The sequence below is a fragment of the Cyanistes caeruleus genome, chromosome 4, assembly GCF_971803275.1.
Source record: "Cyanistes caeruleus chromosome 4, bCyaCae1.hap1.1, whole genome shotgun sequence".
NCBI classification, from domain to species: domain Eukaryota; kingdom Metazoa; phylum Chordata; class Aves; order Passeriformes; family Paridae; genus Cyanistes; species Cyanistes caeruleus.
Window position 1 is genome coordinate 10,437,043 of NC_141704.1, and position 15,929 is coordinate 10,452,971.

Sequence of the window (15,929 nt, forward strand, 5' to 3'; positions counted from 1 at the left end):
TCAGAAAATAAACCAAGAACCATTATGAAGATCTATCCAGGACCAATACCTCTATCTGCTACCCCAACAGGTTCTCTACTTTGCATTACAGAAGCAGAGGAAGAAAACAGCTCAGTAAATGTGATTCTTTGTGTTTTCTTTTAGAGCAGGTTCAGAGAAGCTGAAACAGCAGCCTGTCCCCAAGAGGAGGGTACCACTTCTCCCTCTGCCCTAAACCCCTGCCATGTGAATTGTTGCACGTGATGTGCCATACAATGGCCAAAACAGCACCTGAGTCTGCAGCACTCTGACACACCTGAGTCTTTACCTGCCAATGGTGGAAATTCACCTGCTCACCATAAAGCCAGCAGTGTCTGTGAATGACACCCTGCTTACACAGGTTGAGTCATCGTTTTCTTCATGAATCCAGAAAAATGAGTTAGGAAGTATGAGCTTCTGTAATTCACAGATTGGGACATATGTGTCAGGGAAGTTTTCAACAGTTTTTTTACAAGAAAATTTAAGCTTGTAAATATTTGAAAAGTTAGAATTTAGAAATTGGATTACTTGTTTTGTTGGGGTTTTTTTGTGTTTTTTTGTGGGTTTTTTGTTTTGTTTTGTTTTGTTTTATTTTCTACAGAATAATTTGCTAAAAATATCTTTCTGGTATAAAGAAGAAAGTTGTTGTGGAAAACAAATATAAAGAAAGTGGATCCAGCTGAGCCAAGTTCTCACATGCAGGGGCATTTTATCCTGTGCCTTGCACAGGTCACACTGGTTTATCTCTTAAATATTGTTCTTTTTCTAGACCAGTGAATAAGCAATTATTCTCACACAGGATCCTCTTCAGAAGACAACTCTGATGTACACTATTAACTTAGTCTGGGATAGCATTCATTCTGTTCAAGAATACTTGTGGAACAATCTGTCTTACACACAGACAATTTGCTCTTTGCCACTTTCTGTGGTTCATTTTCATCAGCTAAAGTGATAGATTAATGATGTATCAACACTGCCTCTGCAGGGACCTGACTGTGGGTTTTCTCTGTCCTAAACTAGTGCCCTAGACAACAGACACTTCTGATCCTGTCAGGGGGGTTAGAGAGGGAGTAGTGAAAGAGAACAAAAGTAATTGGTGAGTTTATGCTTTGAAGGAAAGCATCAAAACCTCTGAAAATTCCTAAGGAAAAAAAAATAAAAATCAAATCATATTAGTTCAGGAAGGTAACTGTGGAATGAATTGAATATGAATTATATGAATACATAGCATTTGAGTGAACCTTTTTTACTTTATTAATATCTTATTGTACTTGAACATGACATATTATTCTAATAATGGTCTTTTTAGCTACATATATTGTAAAGGTAAGATGATTTCATTGTATTTAGTACATCTTTATTTAAGATATCAGAAGCTACCATTTACTGTCCTTAATTTCACATGACATAAGTGCATCTTTAATTTCACCACAGACAGGAGTTACTTGCAATCTATCAATGATTTCCCATACAGCAAGTCCTGCTGCTGGCTCTTGGCTCCTCCCTGCAGCCTGAAGCTCATTTGTCATGAATTTCCACCTTTTCTGCTCAAGTTTAAATTGTGTCACTTCTTTTATCATATTCATAGGATTTGAAGGAAACTTAAGGCAATGACATGGCATATTTTACTATGGGTATATATGACATTTAAGATTAAAGTGGTTCAAAAATTTAATTCAAATTTTTTAATCTGAGTTTCATATACTGAGTCTGCACAAGGTCTAATGCAGCTATTTTTCTTTACCCCCCCTCTTCACTAATTCCAACTACTGTAGTAATGTCACCTATAAAACAAGATATCTCAAGAAAAGAATCTTTCTTAAAAACCACTAAATAATTTAAGGTTTGGATATGTATGGTGATATTCCTCCAGGCACTTTGCACAAGTTTAGTGTTAAATTTGGCATCCAAGCTGGTTCTTGTATCAGTGATCATTTCCTACAGGTAAATTAGGCCAGTTTTGCTTCATGTCAGAAATCAATGCTAGCTTGTGCTCCAGTCCTTGTGCAGGTCCCTCAGAGGTGGAAGGACCTCTGTGCCTCTCAGAGCACGCCTGCTCTGTCCCATGGGCATTACTGTCACCCAGAACTTCTCATGAGTAGGAGACAGACAAACTCAGGGCTCAGGGTGCTGCATCTGAGCTCCCCCACCCTCCTGATGATGGGACACTGCTCATTACTGTGACACTGCACTCCGACAGCCTCACTGCTCTCACAGCTCAGTTCTACAGCTCTGCCCCCTCCAGATGAAGTCTGATCTCAAAACCTTGTTTCTGTGATTTTTGTTGAACATGAGCACATCTTAAATTTTTAACTTTGGTGTATGCCATCAGTCTGTGGTAACTTTCATATTTATGTTCAGGCAAGAGCACTGATTGAGCTGCCACCCTCATGCAGATGTAGGAGACACTGCACTGACTGCATTGCTGCATTTTCTCTAGTAAAGCTCAGTCTTTGAGCTTCATAATCTTTCTGATGTGAGCAGGGTTATGTAATATAAGCCATATTTGCCTCAAGTATGTGTTATTTAAGGTGGGAAGCAAAGAAGTTTTCTTATCTAGCCCAAACTCATGCATAACATGGGTTATAGACTTTCATCCCATAATTTTGTCAGTGGTTTTTTTTAAGCCATATCCTTTTAGAAGAATAATAGATGCTTCTTTGCCTTAAGACTGCCAGAAAATGTAGACAGTTCTTAACCCCCAGAACTGCCAAGGAAATGTGTGCACGTTAAATCTTTTCTATTTTAGTATTAACTAGTGTTTTCCTAAGAATAAAATATACAAGGCATAATTAAAACCTGCTGGATTTCTTCTACAGCCCGTGTCCTCAATAAAACAAAGTAATCAAAGCTGTGGCACATTCGAAAAAGACTTGGTTTGTTCTAGAAAAAAAAAAAAATCTGGTTAGTTTTCTCCAGGAAGCTAAAGATTAAAAAAATATACTATCCCACAGCAGTAAATCTGCTTAATGAACAGTCTCTCACATGAATAAACTCTGTTTAAAATTGTTACTATTTTTATTTTATTATGCAAGAGGAATTACATGAAAAAAGCTGAGAATAGATTAGAGACAAAAGCCTGAGTTGATATAAATGTTTTGTTTGAAAAGTTTAATGGCCTGGTTTTTTAGGCTTTCCTGGCAGGATACAAAAATCTCAGTAGCTAGTGTCCTTATATTTGTTTTCTCTTGTTTATTTCCTTTTGTGTATCACTAAATTTGAACTCCCTACACTATAATTACACTGTATTTCCTTAGTGACTCAAAGCCTGGTGGCTGGAGCTGAATGAATAATATTTGACTGACTAAAAGCGCGGCATATTCTAACCCCTAATTATTTATCATGTACCAAGAAATAAGGGCCATGTTAATAAATTTCATTAAGTGCAGGCTGCTTGGTCTGGGCAGTGGCATTTGCCTCTCACAAAGCTGTAGAGTCACAGGGGACAAATCAGCATTTGTCTCTCTTCCCTTGCACACTGCTGCTGTCTCATTTAAGGAGTACAGGCTCCAGCCACAGCCATTGCACTTTGCATTTTCAAAGGCATGTCTGCAGTGGTGCATACTGCAGCCTGGAGCTCAGAGGTAACACAAAGAGCAGTGATATTTATTTTGCAGAAGGTGACTGAAACAGTGTCTGAAGCATGCATGAAGTGCAGGAAGAACTCTAAATCCTCGTATAAATGTATATACACGAAATGAGGACTGCTACTTCTGATCCTGCCAAAGGGCATCTTTCAGATATCCCATGTGTAACAGAGGCTACTAGCCAGCTGGTGGCCTAGTGGGCTGCAAAACACACCAGCATATAGCTGGATCTACTCTAAAAAGCACTGAAAATATTTTACAAGCCAAACCCATTCATTTTCATGAGTTTTCCTTTAAAAAAGTAAATTAGAAGAAAACTAGATCCGAACATAAAACTGGACAGACACGAACAAGGATTAGCATAGCTAAAAACCTTTCCAAACTCCTGTAAAACTAAAATAACTCAGTGCATTAGATAGTGGATCTCTTTATATGAAAAACAGATGGGTGAAGGAAGTAGAAGAAAAGTCACGCTGCAGAGCACTAAAAAAGAAAAGATACAAAATATCATTTAATGAGGTAAAAAATGTCTTCAGTTGGCACTTTTTCTAGCATTCACATCCACTGCACAGATCCTCTCAAGGAAGTGCCTTATTCTCATACCTATTAACTGGCTTCTCAGTTCTGCTGTAGAAATCATATCATGACTTGCAGCTTCACTCAGACTGCACAGAAGTTGAAGTCAAATGTCTAGGCTTACAAGAAGAGGGCCAAACTAGCACTAGGACTGGCTACACAGTCTTAGATTTCTTTTAAAATTATAGTTCTGAGACATTAGGTATGTGAGTGGGATGCAAAAAGTTTTGAGAAAAAGAAGTCTCTTTTCTTTTCTTGTTTTTCTTTTTTCCTTTTTTTTTTTTTTTTTTTTCCCAGGAACTAGATCTCCTAAAGAGCAGTTCAAACATGCTGTAAATATGTAAATAGTCAAACAAATAAGAAAAATACCAAAAACCTCTGTGTGGGACTGACAGTGGTAAGGTCTACTGCTCCTCTAGAAGTAGCTCATGACATGTTACAGAAAAGCAGTGCTGTTTGCTGTTTTAATTTCCTGGCTTTAGTGATAAAACTCAGATGCTTTAGAAAAGATGCAAAGGATGTACAATAGGAATAATTTCTTCCAGAAAAATTTCCTTTTAATCTTTCACATAAAAGAGATTGATTTAAACCTGAAATAGAGACTTTTCAAAGCCTTTCCACTATTCTTTATTTTATCATTAATCATAACAGCTTTAGCTTTTTTTGAGATATGTATAAATTACAAACTCTTTTAAATTTGGTGAGGGATAATCTAAGACATATTCTGTTACAGAGTTGGTGAAACAATGATTCGATGATTATATGGAAAAGAAATGAAAGATGCTGCACACTAAGGAGAAGTATTAATTGAATTTATCAAAGCCTATTAGGGCTAATTTATAGAGACTGGGCCATTTAACAACAAGACTGGAGATGGCACATAACAATATAAATCATAATTACATATAATGATTTGCATCACTGAGATGTTCAGCTACAATTAATGGGATAAGCTAGGTCTTTTGTTTTGAAGATTAGTTTTAAATTGTTAAACTAGTAGACAATTTTTTTTAAAGACAGGGCCTAAATTGTCAATGCCTTCATGATCACTAATATCTAAAATATTAGGGTGAGATATAAAATCATTTCTATTTCGACTGTTTTCCAAATCACTCTGCAAATTTATTGACAAGCACTGTGAAGGTTATCACTCAAGGAATAAGATAAAAAAAAACAAAACATAAAAAATCCAAGACCTACAAACGAACAAATGAAAGATGCAAAAATTATTTGGATGAACCTTCTTAGTGAAGTGTTCTAATAGAAATGTATTCTTACTTTCTAAACAATTCCAGTCAAATTACATGTCTATAGTTGGTATGTTATGTTGGGTAAAGAAAAGTTTGAGAACGTAAGTGTTCAATTAATGAGCAAGGCTTTGAGAATATCTGAATTTTTGATTCATTAAAAGAAAAAAAAGAAGAAAAAAACTGAAGAATATTCTTTTTAAATGTCCCATTTGAAATGGCCTTTTATTCCCATAGGGGTAAAAGCTGTAAAACTTGTATTCAGCTCTTTCCAAAATTAAATATTTAATTAAGCAAGAATTTATTTTCCTGTTCCCTCTTTTACCTCCCAACTCTCAACAGACTCAGCTATAGCACAAAATTTTATTTATAGTGTGTATTTGTTTCCTAGTAATGGTTCCAGGAAAGGACAGAACATAGGAAAGAAGGTGGGAAGAAATGAATTATTAAGTATTTCATCTAGCTCTCAAGTGTCACAAGTATTCACATGTAATCTGTGACATTCTCATTCTTTTGGTCTAGGAAAAAAATCAAAAAGGTAATATTTTTATTTTTTACCACGTCCTTTTACTCCACTGATGTCAACAAGGCCAGAGGACAAACTGTAGCCTTGAGGAAGCTGAATGGTGACAGTTCTGGGATCATCTGGGTGTTTGCTAGAGTATGAAAAACTGGTCAAGTTTCCCTTCAGACACTGTCTCCTGTCATTCCTCTAACATGCACAGGGCCTAAAGGCTGAGAGCTGAGCATCCCCTACAAAGGGCAACCTCAGCCAGCTCCTCTTGACAGGATTTTGATGCAGAACAGCAACAAAAAGTCAGGCTGGGGAGATCTTCTACATCTGTTTTGAGCAATTAATCCCCTAGAGGTAACTCCACTCACATGAAACTAATTTTGCAGTGTTTTAGCTAGAATGTGATTGAGTGAGCAGACTGAAAATTGAAGAGACTCAGTATTTATTTTGTGAAAACAAATGAAGAGGCCATTAACCTTCCAATAGAAATGATTACCATATATATTTTAAAACACTACTCTTTTCTGTTCCCAGGCTTGAGAGCTGTGCAACAGCTTTGGTGACAATCAAGATGATGCTGCTTGTCAACACTAAGCCAAAACAGATTATTGTGATGAGGGAATCAAATCTCTCCGAAGACAATCATGAAATCTGACGCCATAGACTCCTGCAGCCTCTCTTGTTATCAATCAGCTGTAGGTAAATTCTCTCAGAGAAGAAAGTAATCAAAGTTTATTTCAGAGTACATTAAGAAAATTTCCTAGACCTCAGTGAAATAAATGAATGCCTCTCTCACAAATTAGTGTCTGTTTTGGACTTCAATAAAGACTGCTGAATTTCCTGTATTCCTTGAATATATGAGGCCAAAAAAAAAGAAGTAAATGCAATTTCTAAGATTTCAGATTCACATAAATCCATCAGCTTGTATGTGCATACATTTTATCATTCCATTGCCAGTGTACAGACATGAGAGACAGATTTTGTCTAGATATATTTTATTTTGTGCATAGACACAGATACTTAACAACACAAAGTTTTCTTGAAAATGATGGTGAAATGGGTATCAAAACCTCTGCTCTGGACTGACATGAAATCACTGTTAAAAATAATAACTTTTATCATTATTAGCTCTGAATGATTTTTTTTTTATTATTCCTAGTAATTTTTTACATAGTATAGGCTGATCAAAATAGAAATGTTCCACGTAATAAGCAGGTTTTTAAATAATGCTTTAGCAGTGTACCTATCCTCTGTGGGAAAAAATGGGGACAGGAGAGTTAGGGTATCTGAGCAAGTGCTAGTCTTAAAAGTGTACCTTACAGCAATTTTATTCTTTATCCACTTTTATCTCCACATTACTTCCAAAGAATTTTGCATCTTATTACCCAGTTTTACTCGTAGCTGATGGAAGGAAGGATATCAAAGTATTATTAAAACCCTGCTAGCTGAGTAGAGGAGGAATACCAAGATAACTACCCCCAACTGAAGAATAAATATATCTCCAGGGAAGTCACTTATATTACTGTTAGATACTTAACAATACACACAGCACTGAACTGTATAAAACTCACAGGAAATCAGGCTTTATAAAACCTGCTTCTCCTGCAAGTGCTTATCTTCCTGGCTGTGTACAAAGAAATTCCCAGGGTAGACACTATTTAGCCACAACTCAGTGTGAAAGAATCATATTCAATAGCTTGGTCACCCTGCAATTTCTGAGGCCAAGCTGTTTTAGAAACATTAATTTCTTCTGTGTTAGAAAGTCAAACATAAATTCAATATCCTTGTGGTGTCCCTCCCACAAAACAACTTTTGGGTGAACTCCATTCATTTATTTGGAGAAGTTTTGTAGCACTGAGTGCAAGTAAACCTACTGGAGATAAGTGTTTTTAAACTTTCTAACACATTGCCTAAGCAATAGACACAGCTTATCCTCTTCAGGCTCCATCCTCATTCGCTTTGATATTGAAAATATTTTTTATTTTAATAAATTGCTTTGGCAAATGTAAACTAGCCATCCAAACTTACATTTAACTCAAACAAATTTGACCTACTGCTTCCAAATGGCAGGTTAACCATAGAATCATAGAATGTTTTGTGTTGAAAAGGTCCTTAAAAAACATTTCATTCCAATCCTACTGCCATGGGCAGGGACACCTTCCACTGGACCAGGTTGCTCAAAGCCCCATCCAAATGTGGATTTGAACACTAAAAGAGAGGGCATTGTCCCCAGCTTCTCTGGGCAACTTGTTTCAGTGCATCACCACTCTCACAGAAAAGAAAATATTTAATTCATTTACAGTTTCAAATTAAATTGGAATTTTATAAGCCAAGTCTGTATCCTCTCATAATAAAGAAATTATGACTGCTGTGCAGAGATATATGGATAAGATTGGTTGAAAGCTAAAACCATGTAAATAATTATTGCTACTTTTCAAAAATTTTATGTATATAAAAGAGATTGATATGAGTGTTTTGGGGTTGTTTTTTTTCCTAGCTGAAACACTCAGGGGTTTGGAAGCCATTGAATTTTAGAAACAGCAGGATCTCTTGTTCTAAACAGATATGTGTCTTGGGCCCTCCTTCCCCATGGAGCTCTTTTATGACTAAATCTGTTAGGAATTTATTCCAGAGTTATCTCTAAGATATCAGACAATTTTTTCTCAGCCCTCAAATCCAGGTAGATCTTCAAGTCTGGGATAAGTTTTTATTATTGACAGAATCAAGTGATCTAGTTCCCAAGGAGCTTTTGTAGTTGGTAAATCTTTTAAGAGACACTTTATTCTGATGACAGTTCTCTACATATCCAGAAACACAGCAAACATTTAGAAAATGCTTTTCTTGCCAGCAGATTAACTGTTCTGACTGATGTTAAAAAAAGAAAAGAGCTATTACTAGTATTGTCATAAATTGATGGTCCCTTCCCCCTGCACCTCAATGACCAGGCAGAAGATCTGAGCTTACAAAAGTTTGTCTGGGTGGATCTGCTCTTGGATCAGCCTTGGACTGGTAGCGCCATTGCTCAGGGCTGAATTACTTAGCTTGAAACAAGCACACCCAGGATGATTTTGATGGGATATTTAGTCATAAAAAAATTAGTTGTTATGAAAATCAATTTTCATTTAGAAAAAAGGATTGTTGGACAGGAACTCCACAAAGAAAAATCCACCTTAAAAATATGGAGATAATGTGAAAAGTGAAGGGACACACTGAAAACGCAGAATTAAGAAACACATAATCAATGCCAAACACTGATAAGTAGGTTACTATGCTATCTAAAGAACTATTTTTATGTTTTACAGTTTTCTTCACTTAGAACACATCATCTCATTGCATGCTAGCTCACACCAATTATCATTATGCATGAACTGTGTGTCTTTTTGTGTCAATGGACTGTAAGTTCTCATAAAAAATAAAGCATGTTGAGCTCTCAAAAAATAAAATACAATGAAAAAAGATTAATTGGATAAAATACAGCTTGGAGATTTATTCTATTTTTTATGTGAAAAAAAAGTGTAGGTGCTTTATGATCCCTCTGGGTACAACAGTTCTTAAACCTTGTGAATTTTAATATGAGTATATGAAACCATACAGATTCGAATAAGATTTATGAACAACATACACTTAAAATGATTGTCTACACATAGCAAAAATAAAAGCTCATCTCATCACTAGTTTCTTCTCACCCTGAACTTTCCCTTTAAATCTTATAAACCTGATAAAAGAAGCAAGGGGGATGTCACAAGTCTAAACTGTTTTTCTGTCATCGGGTCAGTAAGGTTTCATGTATTTTCAGACAATTTTATGATTTACAGTTCTCACATTCCAGTCTGGTTATGACTATAGCGACTGTCACATCCATGAGTCACATTATTAATCCACTGCCAGACTCTGTTTGAACTGCTACACTTGTGAAGGAGCCAGCAAGAAACTCTTGGTTTTTGTAGACTGTCTGGTAGATCCTTAGTGAGTGAAAACTAAAGTTTCATAGACCTCAATACAATTCCAGCCAAACACAGCCACTGATAGTCCCTTGGTATTTATCTCAACTCCTATTGACTTATTAGGTGTCTAAACAGCAGTAGCATGCAGGGATCAGAGTCACAGAACATGCATTTTGTAGAAATGCCAGAAAAGTATTTGGAGATGACAGTGACAAAAGAATATTTCTATTGCATTGTGCTGATAAATCTTACAGAACATCCTACATTCAATAAGATACATTTTAATAATCAGTTTTTTATATTTGCCATATTACCCTTCTGTATCATCCAGCCATTGGTGTTAATAAAAAATTTTACTCATGACAGCATGGATCTAGAGGCACACAATCTGACTAAATTCCTGTCATGCTGAAATCTTTACTGAGCAACTCACAAGCACAAATATTAGTTTAATATTTGATAAGAATGATGCTAAAATACATGAACAGCACAACTGAATTACAAATACATTTTAAATTTTGGTGGGTTATTTTCTGAATAGACTACTGAAGACTGATTAATGGAGCAAGCCCTTTTTGCATTGCAGTAAGAAAGAGCATAATTTTATTTTCTCTGTATTAGAATTCTGACTTGAATCCAGTATCAGAAACAATAAATGCAGTCATAAAAATCAAGGACGGTAAAAAAATCATGAGAAAATATTAATCAGAGCATATTACTTATTTAGAAACTGCTGGGATTTCTCAGTTGTGGAAAAAGTGTTTAAGAAAGGATTTTGAGGAAAACAACACAACAGGTGTGTGACTGTTAACTGAAATGAAGGGCAAGATCGGGAAAAACCTCAAAATTCACAAAGTTTGAAAAGTGGGCAGTGAAAAGCAGTAATAAGCCTGGAGATGGAGCTGATGCTTCAATACAAATGATGAGATGACAGGACAGCCCTTGACATTAAGGCAAACTATTGTGGGACTATGTATGGCAAAGGAGGTCACGAGCACAGTAAAGGACGTGGCTGTGCAAGAGCTCTCACAGCAGGTTTGGTGTGTAGGACTACATTTGGCAAAGCCCAACAAAGGATATTTATAATAGAAGTGCAAGATGATGAAAGTCTGGACAAAACCTTTAGCTGAAGATGATAGGAAGGGGAGATATCCTAGATCTGTTGTATGGGAGGAGCACGACCACGCTCATAGTGCTGTGATGAGGTGATCTGATGTGTGAGTGACCATGGCCTAGACCAGGCAGATCACCCTGACTGCCACTATGATTGGGGAAAGGCAGCATGGAACATATGAAAGTGGCAAAAACAGGATCAAGCAAAAACTACAATTTGTACATTCAGAATACACAGCTCAATTTCTATTTGCAAGAAAAAAAAATATACAAAAAAAACAGAGAGAAAAAAAAATCATAGGATCATTTATGTTTGAAAAGACCTATAAGACCATCATATCCAATCATAAACTCAACATGGTCAAGCCCACAACTTAACCAAAGACTACTGAAAACAAATAATAAGGAAAAGAGTAGGAAGAGAATGGATGCTCATCTCAGAAGATTGGAAAGACCAAGGTCCCTCAAAGACAAGGAAGATTAGAGAGGATAATGAATGAGGAATATCTGCACTTACAGAAGAGGAGAAGGAGCAAGAGTGAGGTGAGTGCTTGTATGGAAATCTTCCTGTTCCTCTCTGCTTTCATATACAGACAGTCAATGACAGGAGTGGGAGGCTCAAGTGACTTAATTAAAATTGCAAATATGCTTATGGGGTCCTACTTGATTTTGGAGTTACAGTACTTAAAATCCAGTGGAGTTTAACTGAGCCTGTCTGCATTCAGGTGTAATTTACCATTTGATTTGCAAAGTGTATGTCCACATGTGAGCTGATTACTCTGCACTCCTTTCACAGTCAGTGAAGAGAAATTCATACCTGTAGGAAACAACTTAGGCTGATTTATCTCTGGCTCTCCTATTTGGATGAGTTGGGTTTTTGTTCTATTTCTTTCTAGTCACTGCAAAAGAAACGTTGGGCAATTAGTTCTAACTTCAATGTCTGTCAAAGAGCTCTAAATTGTCTGCTTTTGGCCAACAGAATAACTCTTTTTAATGATTATTTTATAAAGATGTTATAATAGTCTCTTTGTTCCAAAGCACTGCAAAATAATTTGAGATTTTTTTGAATTTTCTGAACATGTAGACTGAGGCCATAAGAATCCACTGGCATCATGAATTATGTCCCTTTACTTATAAAATGTTGTGGTTCTGGGGATATTTATGGCATCATCGATTCAGGTCCAGGCACTCCTTTAGCTCTAATGGTCACCTTTGCATTTGATCATTCTGTGAAATCACAGGGAATTAGGGAAATATCTGTCACCATGCTAGACAGTAATAAACAGAAATTTTATGGTAAAAGGCAGGTTATTTGATTTTGCTTATATATTTTTTCTACAACTGAGGGTCACAGTTCTCATGTGTGTGCCCTTTCATATGTCAATGTACATATTTAAAATTCATATGTTTATATATACATGTTTAAATACACATGCTGTTTATATTAAGATTGCTTCTCCATTCCAGCAGTGATAACAGAACCAAAACTCCCTTGATCATATTCCCTCTAACATCTGCTTGCTTTTTCATACATACCCATTTGGGACAAAGTTCTTTGAGCCTATTCACCTCTTTAACTATTTTAGTCAGCTCAGAAAATACAGAAAAATGGGAATTTCATGCAAGATACCTCAACTAGAGAAAAATCAGATAAGCATGAATTATGACAGTTATAAAAACAGCAAAATAATCCACCCTCCCTCTTGTGTGTATTTCTCTCTCTGTATGCGTCCAAACTCAGTTTTTAAAGTTTAGGAAAGTAGATACTGATGTTCCAAATCTGTACTTTTGCTGCATCAATTACCTGCTGGAAGGAAGGCTCAGCATGGGTGTTTGTCCTGGAACAACACACTTTTGTAATTTATTTGCTTTTATAAAGCCTTGAGTGGCTCTAAGAATCCTTTAGCATGTGACCTGGAAGAAACTGGAAGCTATTGCAGTAGCTTTGGATTCCAGACCAGCAGGTTTCTGCCAGGCATCACCAACTCTGCCCTGCAATATTGTCTCAAGCTATTTGCATTGGCTCTGTGCAGGGTGAGCTGTCATTTGGCCATTTCCACCGGTTTTTCTTCACCAAAGAAGCAGTCTAGCCCTCAGCTCACAGCATTTACAAAGCACTGCTGTTTTCTATTTAGGGGTCAGGGAGAGGGTTGAAAGTTTAGCCTGGTATTCTTCAGCCTTCACTATGTAGGAGCACTTCACATCATTAGCTCAGTATCTGCCAACACACTGGCACACTGCATGGGAATGCTCCTTACTTCCAAAAATAACAAAGCAAGAACAAGGAAAAAGCCTGTATTTAATACAAAATAAAGCAAGCTTTAGTCTGCAATGTGTACTCCTAAGTGAACCCACAGAAGAATTTCCTTATGTCTCTCAAAGCAAAAAAAAAATTTAGAAATTATAGGAATATAGGATACAGGAAAGCTCAAAAGGGACCATGGGTGGTCCTCAGTAGTTAGACACCACAGGATTACTTAGTCAGAAAGCAAAGCTCTGGAACAGAAACCAAACCTCTGTGGCAGATGAGAACTTTATAACAGCCATAGAAGTGGGGATTCCAAGGAGGATACTTGCCTAGCCATGCCTTCAAACTCAAGGCCAGTAGTAAAAGACCAAAATCTGCAACTATATCACAAGAAAAGATCAGAAGAGGCACCTTCCTTCATCAGAACAAAGTTCAGATCATCCAACCATCCCTACTGACATAGACACAGGGACAAAAAATTTCTCTGAAACTTGATTCTAACATAATATACAATCCCTTAATACAGAGTGTTTCAACAGGTCATATAAATAGACACCACTAATTGTTTGATATACCAAAAGGACAAGAGTAATCTCTACCCAAATCTTTAATGTGTTACTGGTTCTATTTCTATGATTACTTTTCACTTATCTTCCTCGCAAGCTCTTTTAATTTGTTGATTTGTTTTTTGTTTGCTGGGTTATTTTTTGTGTTTTTTTCTAAGTAAAGACTTACAGGAAACTTACAGAAACAGAAAAAAAATATTTGGAGAGAATTGCAGAGGTTTCTAATCCAGCCTCTTGGAGGATGGCTAATTTGAGGTTAGATTAAAAAAAAAAAACAGTGTTTTGATTTTTTCTGAAGACAGAGCTTTGAAAATATCTGCACCTGGGTATAGGGTTTCACAAGTGTTTTTGTCAAAACTTCTGCCACTTCTCTGGGTCCATCACTTCAGCTTGCCAAGGTTCCCTTCCTCTGAAGGACAGCCCTTCCCTGCTGGGGTTTCACACTGCCCCACACGGTGCCACTTGTGAAGGTGAGGCTGCCCTGGCCCATTGCCCAGGTTTTCAGTGGATAAATTAAACACTGCAGGCACTGTACCAACTCCTTAGGAACATTATTTGTAGCTCAGCACCAGTCAGATTTTAAATGGTAGCTTCTTGTTTTATATTAAAGTACTTCCACTCTTTGAAATTATGCACAGTTAAAGTGAGACATTCCAAAGAATTGGCATAATCCCAAATCCAGCAACACAAACTGGTTTTCACCTACCCTGCAGTCCACTTATCTAGTCCATAGCCTTGGCAATAACCTGACTACAGGACTCTTTTGCAGTTCCCTATCAACAGCCTTGCTGAAGCCTGCCTCTTCTTCTGTTACTCCCAAGATGCTACAGATGTTCTCATTTGTTTTTCCTATGACCTATGCTCACACTGTGTGTGCTCTCAGGAATATTTCTGTTGGTCAGAATTCAAAAACAGTCTCAGAGTACATATGATGTGACCACTATAGTGATGAAAGCACCTACATCACCAAAAAGTTGATATCAGCACTAGAGGTGCAACAGAAAGAATAAAGCAGAAATATTCCAAGGATACTGAGGGCTGCATGTCTCAAGCTTAGTCAGACCATGCTTCCAAAATATCCCTACATTTAGCCTCTCATCACCCAGTGTGTCTCAAACAAATTTTCTTCTTTACTTTTTACTATGTAGGTACCCAAAAGAATTACAGATTTTTTTGCTTCAGTTGTTTGAACACTTTCATTTTAAACAAGCTAGTCAGCGTTGTTTTCTGAGCAGAGCATCAATGTGAAGCTTACAGAGAAAGAGAAAAAATAAAATAACTTAAAAACATGATCAAAGAAACAACAAAAAAAGCCAAGCCCCCAACACACACAAATGAAAAAGAGAAAGCAGTTCCTGAACGTCTAGTCCAAGGAGAATGTATTGAGGTGAATATCTCTGAATTTTTACCTAGCCTGATGTGGAAGAAGCACCATTTATAGAAACTGTCAATTAAAACCAGAGATGTAATGCAGTAAAAATTAACTCTTATGCTACCATTACAGCATATCTTCCAAACTATACTTCAGTGCTGTGGCATGAAGAAAGTTAATTTCATAGACAGATAAAAAAAGTTTATTAGGACATCCCTTTATCCTTTAGGATAGTAGTAAAAATGCAGCATGGCAGAATGCAGGGAAGTTCTGATTCTTGACAGAAGTGTGAAGCATGTGTTGTGTATGTGTTGTGTATGGAAGTAGGGAATGCTCAGTGGAGCTCTGAATCCTCTCAGCAGCAGCCCAGACACTCTGTGAAATAAAAATCCAGACATCAGTCTGGCTGAATGCATTGAAACTAAGCTAAAACCATATGTGATTACTTGTGTAGGTGACAAGAGAAACTGGAATATAAAGTATTCTAGACAGTCAATAAACTTGTCTTACAAACTTCCCTTTGTCCTCAGTAAAAAAACCCCAACAAACAACAGACCTCTCAAAATCATCCAAAAACTTAGCCTCAAGAGTAACTAAACATAAATGTCAAATATTTTAGAAAACACAAGGTTAGTAAGGTTTTCTGACTGCAAAAAGACTACACATTCAAATATGCAGAAAATAATCCCAGCTCTGCACAATAACTTTGCTTTCTGTTTGCTCCTGCAGTTAACACATTAAAGA